The sequence below is a fragment of the Vidua macroura genome, chromosome 6 (assembly GCF_024509145.1).
Source record: "Vidua macroura isolate BioBank_ID:100142 chromosome 6, ASM2450914v1, whole genome shotgun sequence".
Taxonomy (NCBI): domain Eukaryota; kingdom Metazoa; phylum Chordata; class Aves; order Passeriformes; family Viduidae; genus Vidua; species Vidua macroura.
The window spans coordinates 57,690,323-57,708,922 of NC_071576.1; the positions used below are offsets into that span (position 1 = coordinate 57,690,323).

The 18,600-nt window shown below is 37.1% G+C and overlaps 1 long non-coding RNA gene across 1 annotated transcript in view; it reads left to right on the plus strand.

Moving 5' to 3' along the window:
- Positions 1 to 69: 69 nt before the first annotated feature.
- LOC128808684 (uncharacterized) overlaps positions 70 to 18,600 on the plus strand; it is a 32,068-nt gene continuing 13,537 nt past the window's right edge. Inside the window, exons 1-4 of the long non-coding RNA XR_008437511.1 lie at positions 70 to 152; positions 4,681 to 4,762; positions 5,501 to 5,620; positions 8,950 to 8,986. This is a non-coding gene — a long non-coding RNA (uncharacterized LOC128808684). The remainder of the gene's footprint in view (positions 153 to 4,680; positions 4,763 to 5,500; positions 5,621 to 8,949; positions 8,987 to 18,600) is intronic.

Sequence of the window (18,600 nt, forward strand, 5' to 3'; positions counted from 1 at the left end):
ATAAACGCGTTAAAACGGGCGGATTTTCCCCATCTTCGTGGGAAACCAAAGTGTAAATCTAAGTTTATATTATCCGACTAGCTCAGCTGGTGTAATACTTTTGATGCGTATTTACAATTTTTCAGCCTCAGCCGGGCTTACATTGCAGTAAGGTGAGTGTGTTTAATGACAAATACGGACTGTGATAACATTGGGATCCGGTCTGTGTGAGGGACTCAGCCACACGGAGGTGCAAAGTAAAGAAGGAATTCCACAACTGGGCTCCTAAATTGTGTTTTTCTAATTGTGATGGCAGATACATTGCATATTTGGATCAAACACAGCAAGCACAGTAACCTATGACCCATCTTGGTCATTTTTACAGTTGTACCAAGGGGAAAAAAGGGTAGTAAGACTAAAAGATCCTCAGACATATTTCTACAGAAATTACTTTAAAAACCCCCAACCCCTGATGTTATTTACACAGCCTGTTAAACCCTAGAGCTAACTTGATTTTTCCTATAGCTAATCGTCCACAGAACACAAAACTTTGAATTAATTGATAGTCACAACTATAAGGTATTAAATTAGTTAATTTTATTAAAAAAATATGAATTACTATAATCCTGTATATTATAGTGGTAATGGCTACATGACTTTCAGTGTCACCTGTTTTGTGAAGCCGGAGTAAATAGCATTTTTTGATTACTTAACATTTTGAATGTGAACTGATTTTTCTTTATGCACTAATTATTCTCAACTTAGTTACCTGCTCCAATGCATTCTACCAAATATTTCTTCTACTCTTTGAGTAGATTTCTTCCATAAATACCTATTTTAGAGAAATGTGCCAGGAAAGCAGAGTGATGTTCAAATTTATGGGAGGGAGTGTGTATTTTTTGCTCTAAAAACATGCCAGAAACAATGTTATGCAGAGCCAGATGCTAATTAATAAAGTTCCTAAGCCTTCTTTAGCGATTTTTTCAGAAATAAATTACTTTTTAGATATTTTAGTCAATGCTGAAGCTATTTCGATTGAAAAGGCAGCCTGTTCCTGAGGTATTTGTTCACCAGTGTCTGTAGAAAAAGTAGATTTCCTCATGGACAAAAAATTAGTTTTAATGAAAGATTTTATAGGGTCAGACCTTAAGAATATTAAGCCAAAGCTAAAGAGGAAAAACAATTCTTGCTCCCTGGTACAAACCTACTGCACACATTTTAAATAGTCTAACATTTTATTACTATACTATTGACTTCTATATTGTTTAAAGCAGGAAAACTCGTTTTCTTTCCATATACAGTCATAACAATAAGTCACTGTTGGCTATGTAGCATCTCTTTAATGTGTAAACTATTGCTCTAGTGAAAACAGCTACTTTTTTTTTTCCACTTTATAAGTGCTTAGGGACATTTCAAGAAAAAAGGCTTGTTTTATCCTGCTGTCTTTTGTTTTTATTTCATTAGATTTTATTACTGGGGAAATTGAATTTACTACTTTTAAATTTGGATTGTTAAGAAGATCTTGTTAAACAAGAAAAACTTATATAACAGAAGTAAGATACAGTGAATTGAACTTTCACTTGTGATATATGTTATATACAGTAAAAAAACCACCCTCTGGAAACTTCATTATCATATGGAATTATAAGCCTTTTTCAGGTATGAAAATTGAGTTTAACAAAGCTACTTTAATAACAGTATTAAAAAGACCTCTACCTACCTAACTACCTCTCTTTGCAAGCAAATACCATTTGTGCTTCAGGTACATGTCCTTAAATAAAGGAGGCCCAGTTAGCAACAGCTGGGTGTGGGCACACAGTTTGTGGGAATTGGGAGTGGGGCTGGGGCCGAGCCTCATCCCCAGTGGGTACAGCTGTGAGCAGCAGGTGAGCAGCACTGACAGCAATGAGCCATGGAGTGCCCGGGGGCACTGAGCAACCACCAAAGGGAACAGAGGGCACACAGGTGCAGTGCATGAACATGAGGGGTATTAAAAGGTTGGGCTGAAGGACAAGAAGGGCAGATGCTTGCAGCCTTCTGAGGTGATGTTGCTCTGTGTGGGCAGACACCTGAAGCCTTCTGATGAGGTGTGGTGACACTCTGCATGGGCTGGAGCTTTCTGATAATGTATGGTGATGCTCTGTGTATTGTGGCTGTCTCAACTGCAATGTATCCTGCAGCAGCTGGGTGGTTAGAGCAGGCTATTTTAGTAGCAAAATATCTTTACAGTTAACTTTTAGGATAAAAGCTTTAGGTAGGGTAGTGGTAGAATGTGCCTGGGGGAGCTCTCCAGGGCCATCAGAATTTATTAATCTTCTTTAGGCCCTGACACAATGCATACATCTTGAAAAGGTAGTAAGCAAGTTTAGTAAAGTGCTGGGCACTTTACTAAAAGTTAAAAAGGTGCTGAAAATGGGTTTGCTGGGTAGAATTTTCTTTTTTATTAGTTTAATATTGTGCTAGTCCCAGAGGTTGCTGTATTAACTGTGTATCTCAAAATTGTTACTTTAAGGAGCTAGGATTTTCTACCCTGACACAGTATGTACATCTTGAAAAGGTAGTAAGCAGGTTTAGTAAAGTGCTGGGCAGACTGGTTTAAAAAGTGCTGAAAATATGTTTAATGTGTATATATATATATATATATATTTTTTTTTTTTTTTTTTAATTAGTCTAATCTTTTGCTTGTTCCAGAGGCTGCTGTTTTAGCTGTGTAGCTCAAACTTGTTATTTTAAGGAGTTAGGTTTTTCTATCCTGCTGGTAAGGAATGCTGAAGTAGACCATATTAAATGGATTTTGAGCAATATTATGGGTGTTTTTTTCCTTCCAAACTATATGAGGTGTAACAAACCAGAGCTGTAAGAATGGATGGTCCATACTGGTTTATGTTAATGTTTCACTGGAAGGTGTCATGTTTTTGCAGACCAAGAAATATTTTTTTGTAGCTACTAAAGCTGCAGTATTTTATGCTGGATAAAAGGATTAGTATATTTAATTGCTGCTTTTTGTTCATGTTTCATCAAATGATTGTGTTTGCCTTATTTATCTGATAAACATAATTTTGTTCTACTGAGTTAGCTGGTCACCTAAATCTTTGGAATTGTTTGTTCAGTTTTTGTTAGGTTTTGCACAGATAGCCATCCACCACCTCTGTGGTGCATTTAGGTATAAAAGTGTGGTTTAAAAAATGAATCAGCAAGTCCAGTCTTGGCTTTGCTGTGCTTCATAGAGTTTCTCTTAGAAAACTCGAGAGAGGCAGCTGTAGGATGCAGGACACTTTTGCTCTGTCCCCTGTGGGGCTAGTAGGAAATGAAGAGTGCCACACGAAGTTAGCAGTACAAGTGCAATTCTCCAAAGTTAATTTTTTTAACGCTTAAATCCTCCCCAGCTTTCTAAATCTAAAGCTGCCTATGTAAGTACAGTGTCATTATTGCCACCTTCTGGCAAGCACAGGGATGATTCCTATTCACTCTGTTGCGGTTACAGAGAATTTGGATTCACCCTCTGGAGTTCGAGATTTTCTCTGCTTACCGCTTTGCATTTTCCTATTGGGGTCACCTTTTTGGCTTTGGCTTAGTGTTTTCCAATATGTTACTTTTTCCTAGGAAGATGTGGTTGATAAACACTGAGTTGTTCAATGATGAATTTTATTTGAATGATAAACAAAGAGTTACTGGGCAAAGGCCTATTATTCCCCTACTCCTTTCTCTTCCTGGTGAAGGCTGTTTTTAGGGATTATGCATCAGCATTACAGGTTTAAAATGCATGTCAGCAATTAACAGGACAAGTGAGGATTACACAAAAGGCTGTAGAGTATCAAATGACATTGCAGTGCTGAAATGTAAAGAATGAAGGTATCACTGATTTTTGGTATAGAATGTTTGCTAGGAAAAAATGGTGTCTTTCAGACTTTCAATAGAGTTATACCTAGAGAGAGAGGTGAATTTTTTATTAATCTACTTATGATGAACTTCAGGAATTTTGTGATTCTGTATCCTCTCTCTTTTAGAAATACTTAGTTTACAAAAGCTTGCAATTGTTCAGAGGAAAACTGAAAAGGAAAAAAAGTTTGAGGTTAAGACTTCACTGATTATTACTTGCCAAAACTTTCTTCCAAGAGGAGTTCTGAGTTCTGATACCGCATCCTTTGAAATGAACAGTACATTTCTAACACATTAAATCATATTAATATTTCAATGGAAATATTAGTAACAAACCCAAGAACAAGTGAGATCTAGCATCTCCATCATCCTCTAGCCTTTTTGTTTAAATTAGTATACATGAAATGTTTGAAGTTTTTTTGACAGGTACTTGGCCCTAAAATGTTGGCATTTGATAATGACACTTGTTTATCATAAAATGCTTAGAATAAAATTCTTTCCCTATTTGATAGACTAACTTGTGTACTGAAAATTGAAAGAGACTACAGAATAAATATAGAAATCTATGTCTTCTGGTAGTATAATGGTACTTTGGAAAATGTTACAAAGTAGTGGAGGAACTTAATTGTATTTAAAATGTATCCTCTTTGTGTTATATTGCTTTAAAAACAATTCTTTGCATTCTGAATTCTGTGCATGCTCTCTAAAACCCAAGTTTTTAACAGAAAGCTTAGGGAAGGGAAAACACATTACAGAAGCAAGGACTTGAGTGCAGAAGTCAGTTCCAAAAATAACAGGGAACACTTGTGCTGAAATTCTCAGGAAGGATGAAGCCTGAGAATCAGCCTGAAGATGAAGAAAGCTTCTGGGAATATGTCAACAAATCTTCCTCTGTTTCCTGGAGGTGAGTGCTTGTTCTAACATCCTTTTCATTAATGTGATTTATACTATAAACTCTATACTGACTTCTATATGTAGGAATTAAATAGAGAAAAACAACTGATTTTCATGTGTCTAACATCCAAAATCCTTTCTCTGATAATTTACTTTGCTTCTATGTCTCCTTTATTTTTTCTCTTGCAGAACAATTTCTACTTTTGTTTAAACACTTAAAGTGACAAGGTTCAAACGGATCAACATCCTTACTTTTTGTGGGCCGAGTCCTGTCTTGCCAGATGATCTTTGAATGATCTGTTCAGTTTTGCTTCTCCCCAATGTTTCATTAACATCTCTTGCTTTTCAGATAGAAGTAATTTGTTTTTCTTGGGCACACTAATAACTTTTGCTCCAAGGGAAAGGACAATAAATTTATGAGAGGGGAAAGTAATAATTCTATTTTTTTTTCCCACTCAAGATGGAAACTATTATTCTACTGAATCCAATTACTACTTGTAAAGTAGGAACATTATCTGTAATTTATTTCATCCCAGGAAGATAATGTGCCCTTTTCAAACTTGGTTTTTATACCAATGATTCTATGTTATGTCTTAACACACATTTTGCTAATAATGCAAAACTATTCTTTATCATCTTACATTGGGAATGAAAACAATCAGATTACTTTAAAGCTCCAGTGTAATAGCATGTTGTGTATCTAGTTATTAATTAATTTGAGATATGTCTGTTCTGTGTTTCTCCCTAGCACTTGATGTGTTTGTATGCACATTCTTCTTGGAAGGCCGGGGACATTTTGTTTGGTGATTGAGAAGTGATGTGGATGGGCGCCATGCTTGAAGCCTGTTTTCATAGCTCCTATCAACACGTAAGTTTACAATGAGCTTGATCCATGCAAGTAGAGCCATTTATTCTGGACCAAGCAGAAGGCTGGCTATCTTCTTGAATTAAGGCCTCAGGTTGGAAGAGAACCAGTAAATGTTATCAGCTAGAAGCCAAAGTTATTTTAAGATGCAAGGAGGTACTCTGAGGAATGGTTCACTAAATAATTTGGGACCTATTTTCCATGTATTGCGCTGCGTCGATGTTCTTGCTCAACTTCTAAAGTCACGTGGCAAGGGGATAATGGTGGTGTGGGAGCAGCAAGAAGTATTAATTTAATAGTAATTTAACTGAGTACCTGTGAAAGGCAACTTCCCAGAAGCAGATAACTGCACTTAGAGAGAAAAAGATGTACAGTTGTAAGTTTTCAGGAATTCCTTCTCACAGTATCTTTTAGAATTGGTGTTCCCTGGTAAGCCAGGGTGGTTATACTGGGAGATATTGGATTTAGTATTTCCAGCCTGTGTTGTTGATGGAATCTAGGCACATCAGTAGCAAGCTACTACACTAGAAATGCTGTATGGTGAACTGCCTGGAAATTTTGGGGTTTGCACTGAATAGAACAGTATCTACCATCCTCAAAATGAGTAAGATGAAATAGCATAAGGAATTAAAGTGTTATCTCAGTAAGTTGCATGTGGATGTTCTGGAGTTCTGAGCTACTTTCATTTGCCAGAGCAGTCAAGTACTCTTGGTGCCTTGCAGTCCTTGCTGCTGGAGTTGCCACCCATGCTGCAATATGTTTATAAATAAAACCATTTCTAGCTGCAAGCTCAGCCTGCAATGGAAAGTTGAGTTGTGTTTCTTCTGGCTTGCACGTTACCACTAGGAGAGCTACTGCTGGCACTCAGTCAAGAATTCTGTTGATTCAGAAGCCAGTAAAGAAACTGTCAGGATTGTGTTGCCTCTGCAAGTATGAGTAAATGTTTATTTATATCAGTCAAGTGACTACATGAATACAGATCAGACCATTCAAATGAAGGAAGGTGTAGCTGTCACAAGTGACTCCTTGTTATCTCACTGGGCTCTCATTTGCACCTCAGCAGATAATTTTAGAATTTCAGGATGCATGTATGGTAATTTATAATGTGCTGGAAACACAAAAATTATTAGAGAAACACCTTCAACTAGTTAATAACTAATTATGGTTTAGGCTTAATTCCTTGTGTTAATCAAATATAACACAAGCAACAAACGACATTCTCATGGTTTTACTCAGATGTGCTTCTAATATTGAGTCATTTTTTTAACAGTGCCAAGGGTCATTATGTTTTCTAACATAATGTTAAAAAAACAGGTTTCTTTCTTAATTTGGCTGTACCTAAGGAACACAATGCTGATAATAATCTGTCTGAAACTGTAGTGATGGAAATCTTTCAACCCTTGTGATGATCAGTTTCATTGCTTAACTTTGTTGTTGGATTTTTTCAGAAAGTTTAGCCTGAATTTCCCTTGCTGTTCTGTCCCATTCAGCAGTACACAGAAAAAGATGGGGGTTTACCTTTCTTTAGTGTAATTTTTATTTTCCATGGGCATGTAAACAGATCACTTCTATGTAAACAGATGTTTATGAAAGACATTTAAACTCTATGAAGTATACCTAAAATCCTTTGAATTCATGTATGTGTGAATGGCCATCTCACTTCTGCAAATATTTTTTTACTATCTTACCTCTATTATGAAAATATTTGTATAACTTGCCCTCAGAATGGTTCAGTCATGGTTATTACTGATAGGCTATTATTCCTGATTAACTAGGGAATACAGCTGGTTTAGTAGGAACTCTTACTGGCCATTGAGACTGTAGGAATGCAAAATAAAAAAAAACATATTCAGAAATTATATGTTTAAAATAAGAGCAAGCACTTAAAAACTTGGAAATTAGTGTAAAAGTGAAAAAAAGAATAGTTTTGCCTAGAAATTAAATTTAAGTAGACTGAACATTTTGAAGAGAGAACTTTGACTTTCTTTTGCAAACCTTTATAGCAATTTTAATAAAATTTAATTCTCACACAACTGAGAAACTTCTAAAACAGCCAGTCATAATCCTGACAAGTGTTTGGAGAAGCTGTTGTGTGTTGTAATGTTTGTTTTGAACATACATCCATTTAAATTGTCTTAAAACCAGTTTTGATGTTGCCTTCCTAAGTAGACTCAGCCAGGGGTAAAGACAATAATTTACACTAAAATCCTTTCTTTACTAGAGGTTATAATAAGTTTTTTTTGTCTAACATTTGCACAGTTTTGTATATGTAAAACTACAGCTCAGGCAGGTGAAGATGAATGGTTGCTAATTCCAATATTCCAGGTTTGAGAGGTTTCTCTATCATGTCATTTTTTATCTTCTCTTTCAAGTTACCTTCATGCATGTGCTGTTGTTGTATCAAGGGAGGCTGATAGTTATTTTTGGAGGTTTTTGTGTGTTCTGGGTAGCATTGTTCTGTAGCTCTGAAGGCTGCTGTTAACTATCCTAAATTTTCAGAGGGTGAAGAGACCTGCTTTGACTTTAAATACCCAAACAGTTTTTCCAAACTGACCTGGTAAGGGTGTTGATCACTTACATTCTCTGCCCTGTGCTGACTGAATATGAAGCAACAACATTCTGCAATTTTCCTTCCTTCATTTGCAGGACAAGTGTTAACACATCCCCATAACATACCCTCGCAATTTTTCCATGCAAATAACCAAGCAGAAAAACATCAGCAGAGGGCACTATTGAGTTATAAATAGAATAATAAAACATTTTTAAAAAAAGTGTTGCCATGTGTTTTCAGTTTCCATTCATAGACTCACAGCACAGTTTACAATGAAAGGGGCTCTGGGGGTCATTGGGTCAGTCCCTGCCTCAGAGAGCCAAATTTGAAGTTAGATACAATTAATGTGGCCCTGGTACTGTTTCTACATTGTTGGATCATCTGTAACAAGCCCCAATCAGATTCAGTTTGTCTCCAAACCACATTTATAGCCATTTGTGAGGCTGGATGCAGAGCATGCCCAGAGCTGAAACATAGTTATTTTGTATGGGTAAGACCAGAAAAAAAATGTTTAACTATTTCTGTTTCCAAAGTCAGTAAATAGGTTTTTGAATGGTTGATCCTAAACTTTAATAAAAATAGGCAATAATTAAAAAAAAATCAGTTCTACAAATATTTTGTCTGTTACTTCTGTAAGGCAAGATTGACCAGCATGGCAATTTCAATATAGGTGCTGTTGAAGCAGAGTATTGTTGATTTATGGTTTTTTTTTTTAAAGATATGGTTTTATAGTATTTCTTAATCAATAGTATGATTTTATTTCTTTCCAACCACTTTACAGGAGAGCTGAGGTACATAGCAATAGGAAGAATTTACAAGTGAGTACCACTGTCATGTTTTAAAGCCTTTTTTTCCAAAGTTGTTGTATTGAATGTGTGGACAGATTTATAGAAAGCAGAGGCTTCTCCAAATCAGTGGGTTTTATTAAGGAAATTTTTTCTTGTTTTAATATATCCTAGCCTGTCATCATTACTTGAATTAATTCCAGTTCCTTTTTTCAATCTAGTTGCCTATATTAACTGAAATTTTATTGGCTAAAATGGTAAACTGTTGAATTTTGTAGGATACAGCATTTTCCTTTAGCTTATCCAATTCTGCAATGCTGTTCAAGAGCATATTTGTGACAAAATTGCAGAATTCCAAGCTGTGGAACAAATGTCTATTGTAAAATACCAATCACAGTGCTACTTTAGGGAGTTTACTGACTCTTATGGTCACATTAAAGAACTTCAGATATTTACTGAAACCACTGGGATGCACTAATAATTTGTTAATTGCCTTAAAGCAACTGTTTCACTACTGTCTTCAGTCTGGGAAGCAGTGTTCTTACATCTTTGTCTAGTTTCCACCTTTTTTTTCTTTTGACAAACTGTTAGCTACAATATCTATTCAGACAAAATATTTGTGATTTTACATATTAAATAAGGCTGTTAGAAAGGGTAACATCTGTTTTTTAAAATTCTCTTTTCACTCCTAGAAAAGTGACTATTTTAGGTATTGTTAGAGTACCACAAATGTTTGCCTACCCCTATGGATTTCAAGCTAGAACAACTCCTAAAGAGATTTTTGGCCTCTTAAAAGCACTTTTCCTGCCATTTAATCAACTATATTTGAATTAGCTGTTCAGTTAAAATTTTAGCTCCTCTCAGATGCTGAGCTATCCCTTAAACACAAGCAGTGGGGTTAGTGAAATGTCAGTTTAGATTGCTGGCAGCTCTGCAAACAAATTAATTGTAACAGGCAAATGGCCTCCTGAGCCACAGGCAGCTGGGAGTGTTGCTGTGTACTTGTCTTTGCAGGATGCAATTCCAGCTGGTGTGGAATTCTGTGGAGGTTGGAAAGGGCTGCAGGGAGCTGAGGGGGGACTGCTCTGTTATCAGCACCAGCAGAGGCAGGGTATGGTGAGTGTTTGGGTTGTGGTCAGAACTTGGGCAGGATTTACGTGCTCTGCGGTGTTCCTGGAGCAGCAGCAGCCGGATCTTTCAGCCACTGGTAAAGTGTCTCCTGGGTGTCACAGTTGGAGGCAGGTCCAGTTGAGCAAGCAGGGTATGGTGATCACTGATAAGTAGTTTTTGTCTTTGATGAATAGGGATGTTTGCCATGTAGGAATAATATAATTTCAGAAAATATACTCCCCAACTAAAATGGTGTTTTAAAAAAATGAAACAACATTTTAAAAAACTCTGCAATATTCCTAGTTTCAAAATGCTGAAAATCTTTGTTTTTCAGTTAGGTGACATCAGCAAAGCTTTTATTGTTTTTCTATTTTATTTCAAAAATAAAAATTGCTATTAAACATGCAGCTGAGCAATATGAGTTGTCAAAGAGATGTAGGCATGAACATCTGTGGAGGTAATGTGGCATTTTAGTGTGTTGGAAGATGGTGGCATGGAGATGAGAAAGTTCTTGTGTAGTGAGTTTTGAATGATGTGGAAGACTTGGGGCACAGAATTAGCACAGGACAACTGCTAATGACAACACTATCTTTTCTGAATGCTGACCCAAACTGAAGAATGGCTGGGCTTTAAACAACAAAAAAACTCACAGCTGGCAGTCCCAGAAGTGACAATGTGGGAAGTGCCCCTGCCTTAAACTTTTGTATCTCCTGCAGAAAATGTAGCTCAAAAGCTATACAGGGAAGAATGATGAGGAATGACCAAACCTTAACAATGGGAGAGGTTTACTCTTGACTCCCAAGGTACAGTTGTGACCAGCACTGTAAACAACAGCACATTTAGCATTCCTGCTGGCAGTGCTTCTTGCAGTGAGTGTTTGGAGTGTTCTTGGTAAAAAGGAATTCAAAGTCACACATTGGATCATCCAGTTACTGAAAGGAGTTGAGATACATGAAATTATATGGGAATAAGCTGAGTTACACCTGGCAGACTGCAAAAGGCACAGGTTCCTAGTGCTTTCAGGCAGGTACTACATCTACAGAGCCGTAAGTAATGGTTTTAGCCGTGACTTTGTGACATCAATGTTACCCTGACTGATTAAAATCAAGCACACAGCACTAGAGATCCTTCATGTAACTTCCTGTGTTTTGGTGCTCCTCTTCCTCCCCGCCTCACCACAAACGCGAGCACATTGCCCTCAAATGGCTGCCAAGTAGTTTTGGACTCACATAATGAGATTCTATTGTGTATACTCCTAAAAAAAAGGCAGAAATTGCACATCCTTGTGTAATTTTACATGATAAGTTTTACTTCGCCTTTGTAGCAAATTAGAATGAGAGTTTTGTGATTTTCTTTTGTTACCTTAATACTGTGAAGTTGGAATTCTTTGCTGACTTTTGCTATCAGGATGACCAATTACTCTTTTGCTGAGTTTATATTCTGTTGCTATTCTAATGGGATGAGTGAAGAGACGAGGATATTGTTTATTTTTACTTTCCTCTGTAGGCCTTTGGTTTGTGACACTTCTGTGTGAAATTGTCCGTATGTTTCCTTAGGAGTTTTCAAGGAAGACTTAAGTTCACTATTGCACAAGAAAGGATAATATCCAAGGTGCTGCTCTTGTTTTGGCAATTTGAATTTAGTTCCAAAAATTCTGTTTGAAATAAAATCAGTGGGATTTATGTCGAGGTTGTTTAAATACTTCCTATGTTGTGGAACAAGTTAGAATGAATTTAAAATCTTTCATTTCCCCAAATTTATTCTGAACCTCTGAAGAAAAATAGTGATGGAAGGGAATGTCTTATAAACACTTGTAAGGGCACTTACAATGTTTCTTGAATTCCTGGAATTAAAAGCAACTGTGTGTAGTGCATCTTCCCAAATCTATGCAGCTAATTATCTACAATAAACTTTCTAAAAGCAAACAGATAAGATCAGTATATCTCATAAGAGGAACTTTACAAGGATGCTTCGCCTCTGATCTGGAAACAAAATTGATAGGAATTTCCCATTTCTTTTGGAAAGACTGGCAGTGGTTATAGTGAATTATCTATCAGTTCTTTTATTAGGGATATGTGGACAGAGCAACTCTATAAAGGAAGGAAACAAGACTTTTACCATTATTTCAATTATTTCAATTATTCAACTATTTTAAAGAAATAATAAATTACTTTTGGCTATATTTTCAAAAGAAAAGCCAGTGGCATCCTGGCCTGGACCAGCAATGGTGTGGCCAGCAGGATCAGGGCAGGGATTGTCCCCTGTGCTGGGTACTGGTGAGGCCACACCTCAAGTGCTGTGTCCAGTTCTGGGCCCTCCACTGAAAGAAAGACATTGAGGGGCAACAGAGCTGGGGAAGGGCCTGAAGAGTCCTGTGAGGAGTGGCTGAGGGAGCTGGGGGTGTTTAGCCTGGAGAAAAGGAGGTTCTCTCTCTACAGTGATCTGAAAGGAGGGTGTAGTCAGGTAGATGTCAGTCTCTTCTCCCGGAAAACCAGCAACAGGACAAGAGAGAAAATGCCCACAAACTGTACCAGGAAAGGTTGATGTTAGACATCTGGAAAACGTCTTCACAGAAGGGGTTGTTAAACAGTGGAATGGGCTTCTTGGAGAGGTGGTGGAGTCACCATCCCTGGAAGTGTTCAAGAAAAGACTGGATGTGTCACTTAGTGCTCTGGTCTTGTTGACTTGGTGGTGATCAGTAAAAGGTTGGACCTGATAATCTTGGGGGTCTTTTCCTGCCTTATTAGTTCTATGATTCTGTGCTCCATACATTATGTGCTCTGTAAAACACTATTTGTAATGAAAAGGGACAATGTTCTGGAGGCAGGATTAGGAATACAAGATGCTTTACAGTCTGAGTGAGAAAAGGGCTTACATGGGAGTTAAATGCTGTGGACTGTAGGGCAGCCCCTAAAAATAGCAACTTATTGCAGCCCCTAAAAATTTAAATGCAGTCATGAGCTCAGCTGGAAGGACAATAAGCAGCAGTGTCAATATTGTCCTGCTATGGCTGCAAAAATAGTGAGATTATTACCGTAGACACAAGCTTTTGTCAATGTTGTAGAGTTCTTGCATACAATGTTATATGCAGTGTTGCAAGAAAACTTTCATTTGAAAAATGCAAACCCACTACTGAGCAGATGGGGGGAAACCACCTGGAAACAGATGAAACTCTATGCTGATTGTTTAGATGTCGCACCTTCTTGTTATGCTTATGAACTGCTTGGTGGTTTGTTAAATCCATTTCCAAATGCAAGACTTCTTACATGAGGGTGGCTTTGAGCCAAGGCCTGTGCTGGAGGCTAGGAAGTGATAGGCAGCTGCTTCTCCAAGAAGCTGGAGCCAGCAGTGTGGAATAGGCAGTGTGGTGGCATCTCTCGGAGTGTGTGTGGACCATGGTTAGCCCCTCAGCAGGGGGTCTGGGGAAATGAGGCTGACTGTGGCTGAAGAAATGCAGCTTCTTAAAATGAGTTTGTGTCCAAGATGCAGAAGGGTTGGACAAAAGGGACAGCAAATCCATAACAGGCTGGGAGGGGGAGTCTGGTTTGCTGTGTGCAGGCAAAACACAGGAAATCCTACCTCACATATGTGAGTGATGGAGGTGGTGAGGAAAATCTCCCAAAGAATGAAAGCTCCAGGGAGGTGGTGGAGCCAGTTTTGTTGTTGATCTGAAATTGGCTCCCTTTAATGTTTTATAGTGGTCGGACCTGTTTGGGAAGCTGAAGGCCTGAGTTTTAGAATCTCAGGGCTAGAAATTGAACTCCCTTCTAAAATGGAATCTGCCATACGTTCTTGTAAACTTCATATTTGCATGAAATTAATTGAAAGCATATGTTATATATATATGCTTGTCTCAGGCTGTCTTGCCCCATGTTACATCTTAAAAATCAGTGGAAATGTGTTTAGGAGCTGTCTGGCTTTGATTTTTGGGTTTTGCAGGGTTTTGTTTTCCTTGGCCTCCTATTGAATGTGCAGAAAGAGCTGATATGTTGAAGGTTTGCTTTAGAGCTGTTATGATCTGGGAAGTTATGTACTGTTGTAGATGACAGCGAAAAGGATTTTCAAGGTGTTTACAGATAAATGAAATTGTTTTCAAACATATTGAGGTGTGACTTGCAAGATCACAAAGTTCTGACAGCACACACAGACAAAAAAAGGCAATGTTTCCATGAAAGTTAAGGCCAGGCCATCTTCACAAAAAGAAGCTTACTGCAATTATAAACTTAGTAGACTGAAATGAAAAAAAGAAGGCATTCTGAGACCAAGAGAAATGCTGGCATGCTTGAGGGCTCATCTGTGTCCCTGTAACTTATCATTTGGTGTAATAAAATATCTCCTGTATAGGAAATTCAGTGCAAGTCCAAAATACCAGCAGGTCTAGTAAAGCTAACTGTGTTCTCTGTAAGGAAAAACATCTAGAACTCTCATTAATCATAGAATGGTTTGAGTTGAAAGGGACCTTAAAGATCATGTAGTTCCAATCCTCAAGGATATTTGTCAGACAAGGATTTTTAGATGATGAGAACACTCCAATACCTGGCAGCACAAATAGAACAATGTGTGCAGGCAGTTGATGTGGGTGAAGCAACAGATGCTCAGAGAAGAAGCTAATTATGATAATAGCACTTAAATATAATGAAGTGAAACATGCAGAGAAGTAGAACAGCTGAGAAGTTCTGAGGATTTCTGAGTACCACAAGGCACATGAAAGACATCAGTTTATCTATTTAGAAGCTCCTATAACCTTCTGTGTACCTTGTATGACTTGGCCATTGGAGTACTCATATAAAAAGAAGTAACTTTTAAAATCATAATTGACCAGCAAGCCTGGTCCTCTAACTGTGGATGATTCTCACTTCCTTTTGCTGGGTATTCAGCAGTTGTTTAATTCTCACAATTCAATGAACAAACAAAAAAACCCCACCAGCACACACAGAAAAACAAGATAAAAATTTGGAGAAATACAATAAAACTAAAGTCCCATTTTTTGCCTTTTTTTTATAAAGACAATTTTTAAAGCTTCCATGTGGAATCTACTGGTTTAGCATTAAAACTAAGTTTTAGTGAACTAAGCATTTGTAAATGCAGCCTATTATAATGGGACAAGTACCTCTTAATGATTTCTTGCTTAGCTCTTTCCGTGCCACTGCTGCCTCGTGTCCTCCCACCCCATGCAGACTTCCTGGCACTGCCACTTAGCAGGGCACTAAAAGAATGAGCCAAAAGAGCTTTGCCTTGGCACGCTTCCGTTGGCTGCATTTGGGTTTCCGTGATGAAACCCAGAGAGGAAACGGAACCCAAGAGCTCAACAGTCTGGCAAGAGTGCTGTAAAGCATCAGATGTGTAAGGCATCCTACCACCCTACTACCCTCAAGTTTTCCTGAGACAGTTTTTTTCCAGACAAGTTGGGAGGGGTGGAGTGGAGCATGTTGTGTGGTTGGATTTCTTGGTTTGATTTTTTTAAAAAAGAAAAATCTGAGTTTGAGCTGCAAAATCTTTAGCAAGTTCAGACTTGAGCTCTTGTAACTGATAATAAAGCAGCAGTGTGAGGATTTGTCCATGTATCAAACCAGTAAAGAAAGGCAGCAATTAGAATTAATTAGGTTTTTTAAAATTAGAATTAATAGGATTTTTGAAAACCAGTACTGTTAGTTTATAACAGAGAAGGTTGGTTGCTTTGTTTTGTCCTTTTTGGTTTGAGGTTTTGTTATTGCATAAGTATTTTTGTTCATTTTGTTTCCCCAGGAGGTAATTATAGCTGTGTTTCCTTGCTGTTTAACAGGCTAATATTTCTCCTGGTCATAATCAACATGGGTGATTTTTTATGGCAATACACTCATGTTACAGCAAGTGTAACAAAAATCCATAGTGATGACAATGGTATTTGGGACAGCTTATCTGTAGCTGATAAAACACACTTTTACAGGTATGTTTTAGTTATCCTCTCACAGACTCATTGACATGACATATATGTGCTTCTATTTCTCTAAAGGAAGCTGTTTGATAGATAAAAACCATCCTAAACAGCAAAGGGAGAAACTTAATCCACTGTTTAACTACACTTTTTTTGTTTTTTAATGAAGAGAAAATGAGTCATAAATAAGGCAGAGGGAGAAAGAGATAAATAAAAGCTGCTCACAATAGCTGATAATTACAAAAAATACAGTGCTGATCTGGGGATCTAGCTGTTGAGAATAATACATTTAATGGCAACATTCCTTGCTAAATTCATCAGAATGAGTGTCAAAATATTTAATTGAGAATGCAGGCATTCCTTCTTGAAAAATATATCTTGAAAGACCACCTTCTCACTGTGGCCTGTGCAAAAAGCTGTGAACAGGACAGCAATGTTCATGTCCTCAGTCCCTTGAGACTGTCCAGCTCTCTCTAAACTGAACGGCAAAGTTCTTGCTGGCATCACTGAAGTGGAGGGGGCCTCAGATATGTGCATTTTCCCTGTGAATGTGGGTGACACTTTCTTTTTTCCTGTAAAGTCTGAGCAGTCTTACCTGCATCCAAAAATGTCAGTTGTGACATTTGAGTACCATTATATTTTTCTTCCTGTCTCCCCTTTTCTGCCTCACCTGCAAGAGGCCTACATCCAGTCAGGATGCATGTGTCTTTCTCTGTTCCTGGCATAAATTTATACTGGTTTCAGTTAAATGTAGGATTACCACCATAAAGTGTAAGCACATATAAGATTTGAACTTTCCTTCACATAAATTTATTACTTTTACCTTAATTTTATAGAATTTGTATGTTAGTGTTTAGTAGTGAAAACTGGTTATTTACTTTCAAAGGGCAGTGTCAAAAGGGAAAAATTTGTTAAGATACACTTGCTCTTTCTTGTTTTGGCACATAAAGTAATCATAACAATGGTTTTGGTGGAAAATTGTTAGGGCAGTTGTATATAAATGATAAATTACATGGACTGGATTTTAATGGAAATGGCTTTTTGTTCTCAGCTTTGCTTCTATTTAATGTGAAGGGAAGCAATGCAAGCTTGTTATTCAGTCATTTGCAGGAAAAAAAAATAGAAGTTTGTTGTTATTGGGATTTTTTATAAACAAATCCAAACAACTTCAATAAATAATGCAGGGACAAGGAGGAACAGGCAGAGTGCTAACTTCTGATCATATTTACCCATCTGTGCTCTGTGACAGTGTTCCTTATTTAATTAACAGTAGTGCACAAAGATCATAACATTGTTGTTTCTGACACTGTAAAATCAATACTTTTCCTGTTCTGAAGAGCTGGCAGTCTAAAAATGCTCCCTCTTGATATATTTAGTCAATAAGAATAATTTGAGAGAAATTGACCTAAATAATATTACCAAAGAGATAGGGTTGCCACATAAAGCTGGTTTAAATCTTTAAAAGAATGGAGATGCATTGTCAAAGGGTGACAGATATTTGCTTCACTCTCCAGAAAGCTCTTTATGCATGACTTGGTGCACAAATACTTATAGAGTAAGGACTTCAACAATGCTTGAGTAAGTCTAATCAACTACAGTGTAACAAATAGGTTACTGGAAAAAACCCTGTAAGGTAGCAAAGGTCTCATTTGAGATGTACAATAAACAGTTTTATATTTTAGGGAGAAGGAAGATATTGTAATAAAACACTTTTAATGAAAATAAATATTGTTAAATGATACTATTCTATTTATACAGCAAAAAAGATCTCAAAATACAGCCCATGCTCTTGAAAAAAAAATAAAATTTAACAAAGGATTTGTCAGAACAATGTAAAAGAAAAGCAGAAAATCCAGCTATTACTGAGACTGTGCTGAATTAGAATAATTTTTCTGCCATCTTCCCAGGCAGTGTGAACTTTAGTTTTCAAAATAAATCAAAATCCAAACTGAAGTGTCATATGTATTTCATACCAGGTAAAAACATTTAGGAGAGGTATTCAAAGCAGTAGAAGGAAAACTGTAGACTTGGCTGCAAAGGCTTCAAGCAGCCCAGTTGTAACTTTCTGATAGCAAGGACTTTGCTTTCCACAATGCCTGCTAAAGGTTAAATTCCTTTCCATGATGGAGAGCAGATATGTAGAAGGTAGAAACAAGATAGAAATAAGTCTTCCACATCAACATTACCAGATAAATATATAAATATATAGGACTTTAGGTATAGTAAATTAGAATGATGCATCCAGTAAAAAAAGAGGTCTTGTTTACCTCATTGAAGCATATGTTAGGAAGCAAAAAAAAAATCATGAATAAATTTAGAAATTACTGAAATGTGCTGAAATGTTTTGAGTAGAGCACTTGTGAAATTTAAATAATTTGAAACTTGTGTAAAGACTTCTATGTAAAACAAGTAGAGGAGAAGATTCTTTGAATTGGAATACTTCTGTCTTAGCAGGAATAAAATATTGCTACTTCTTAACTACACAGTGGCATGTGAGTCATTATGAAACCTGGTTTTTTTAGGTGTCAAATGCAATAATTTAACCTTGACAATGGCTCCTTCAAACATAAGCAGGCAAAAGAGTTGTCACAGATATTGCATGCTACTGGTAATAATTGTATCC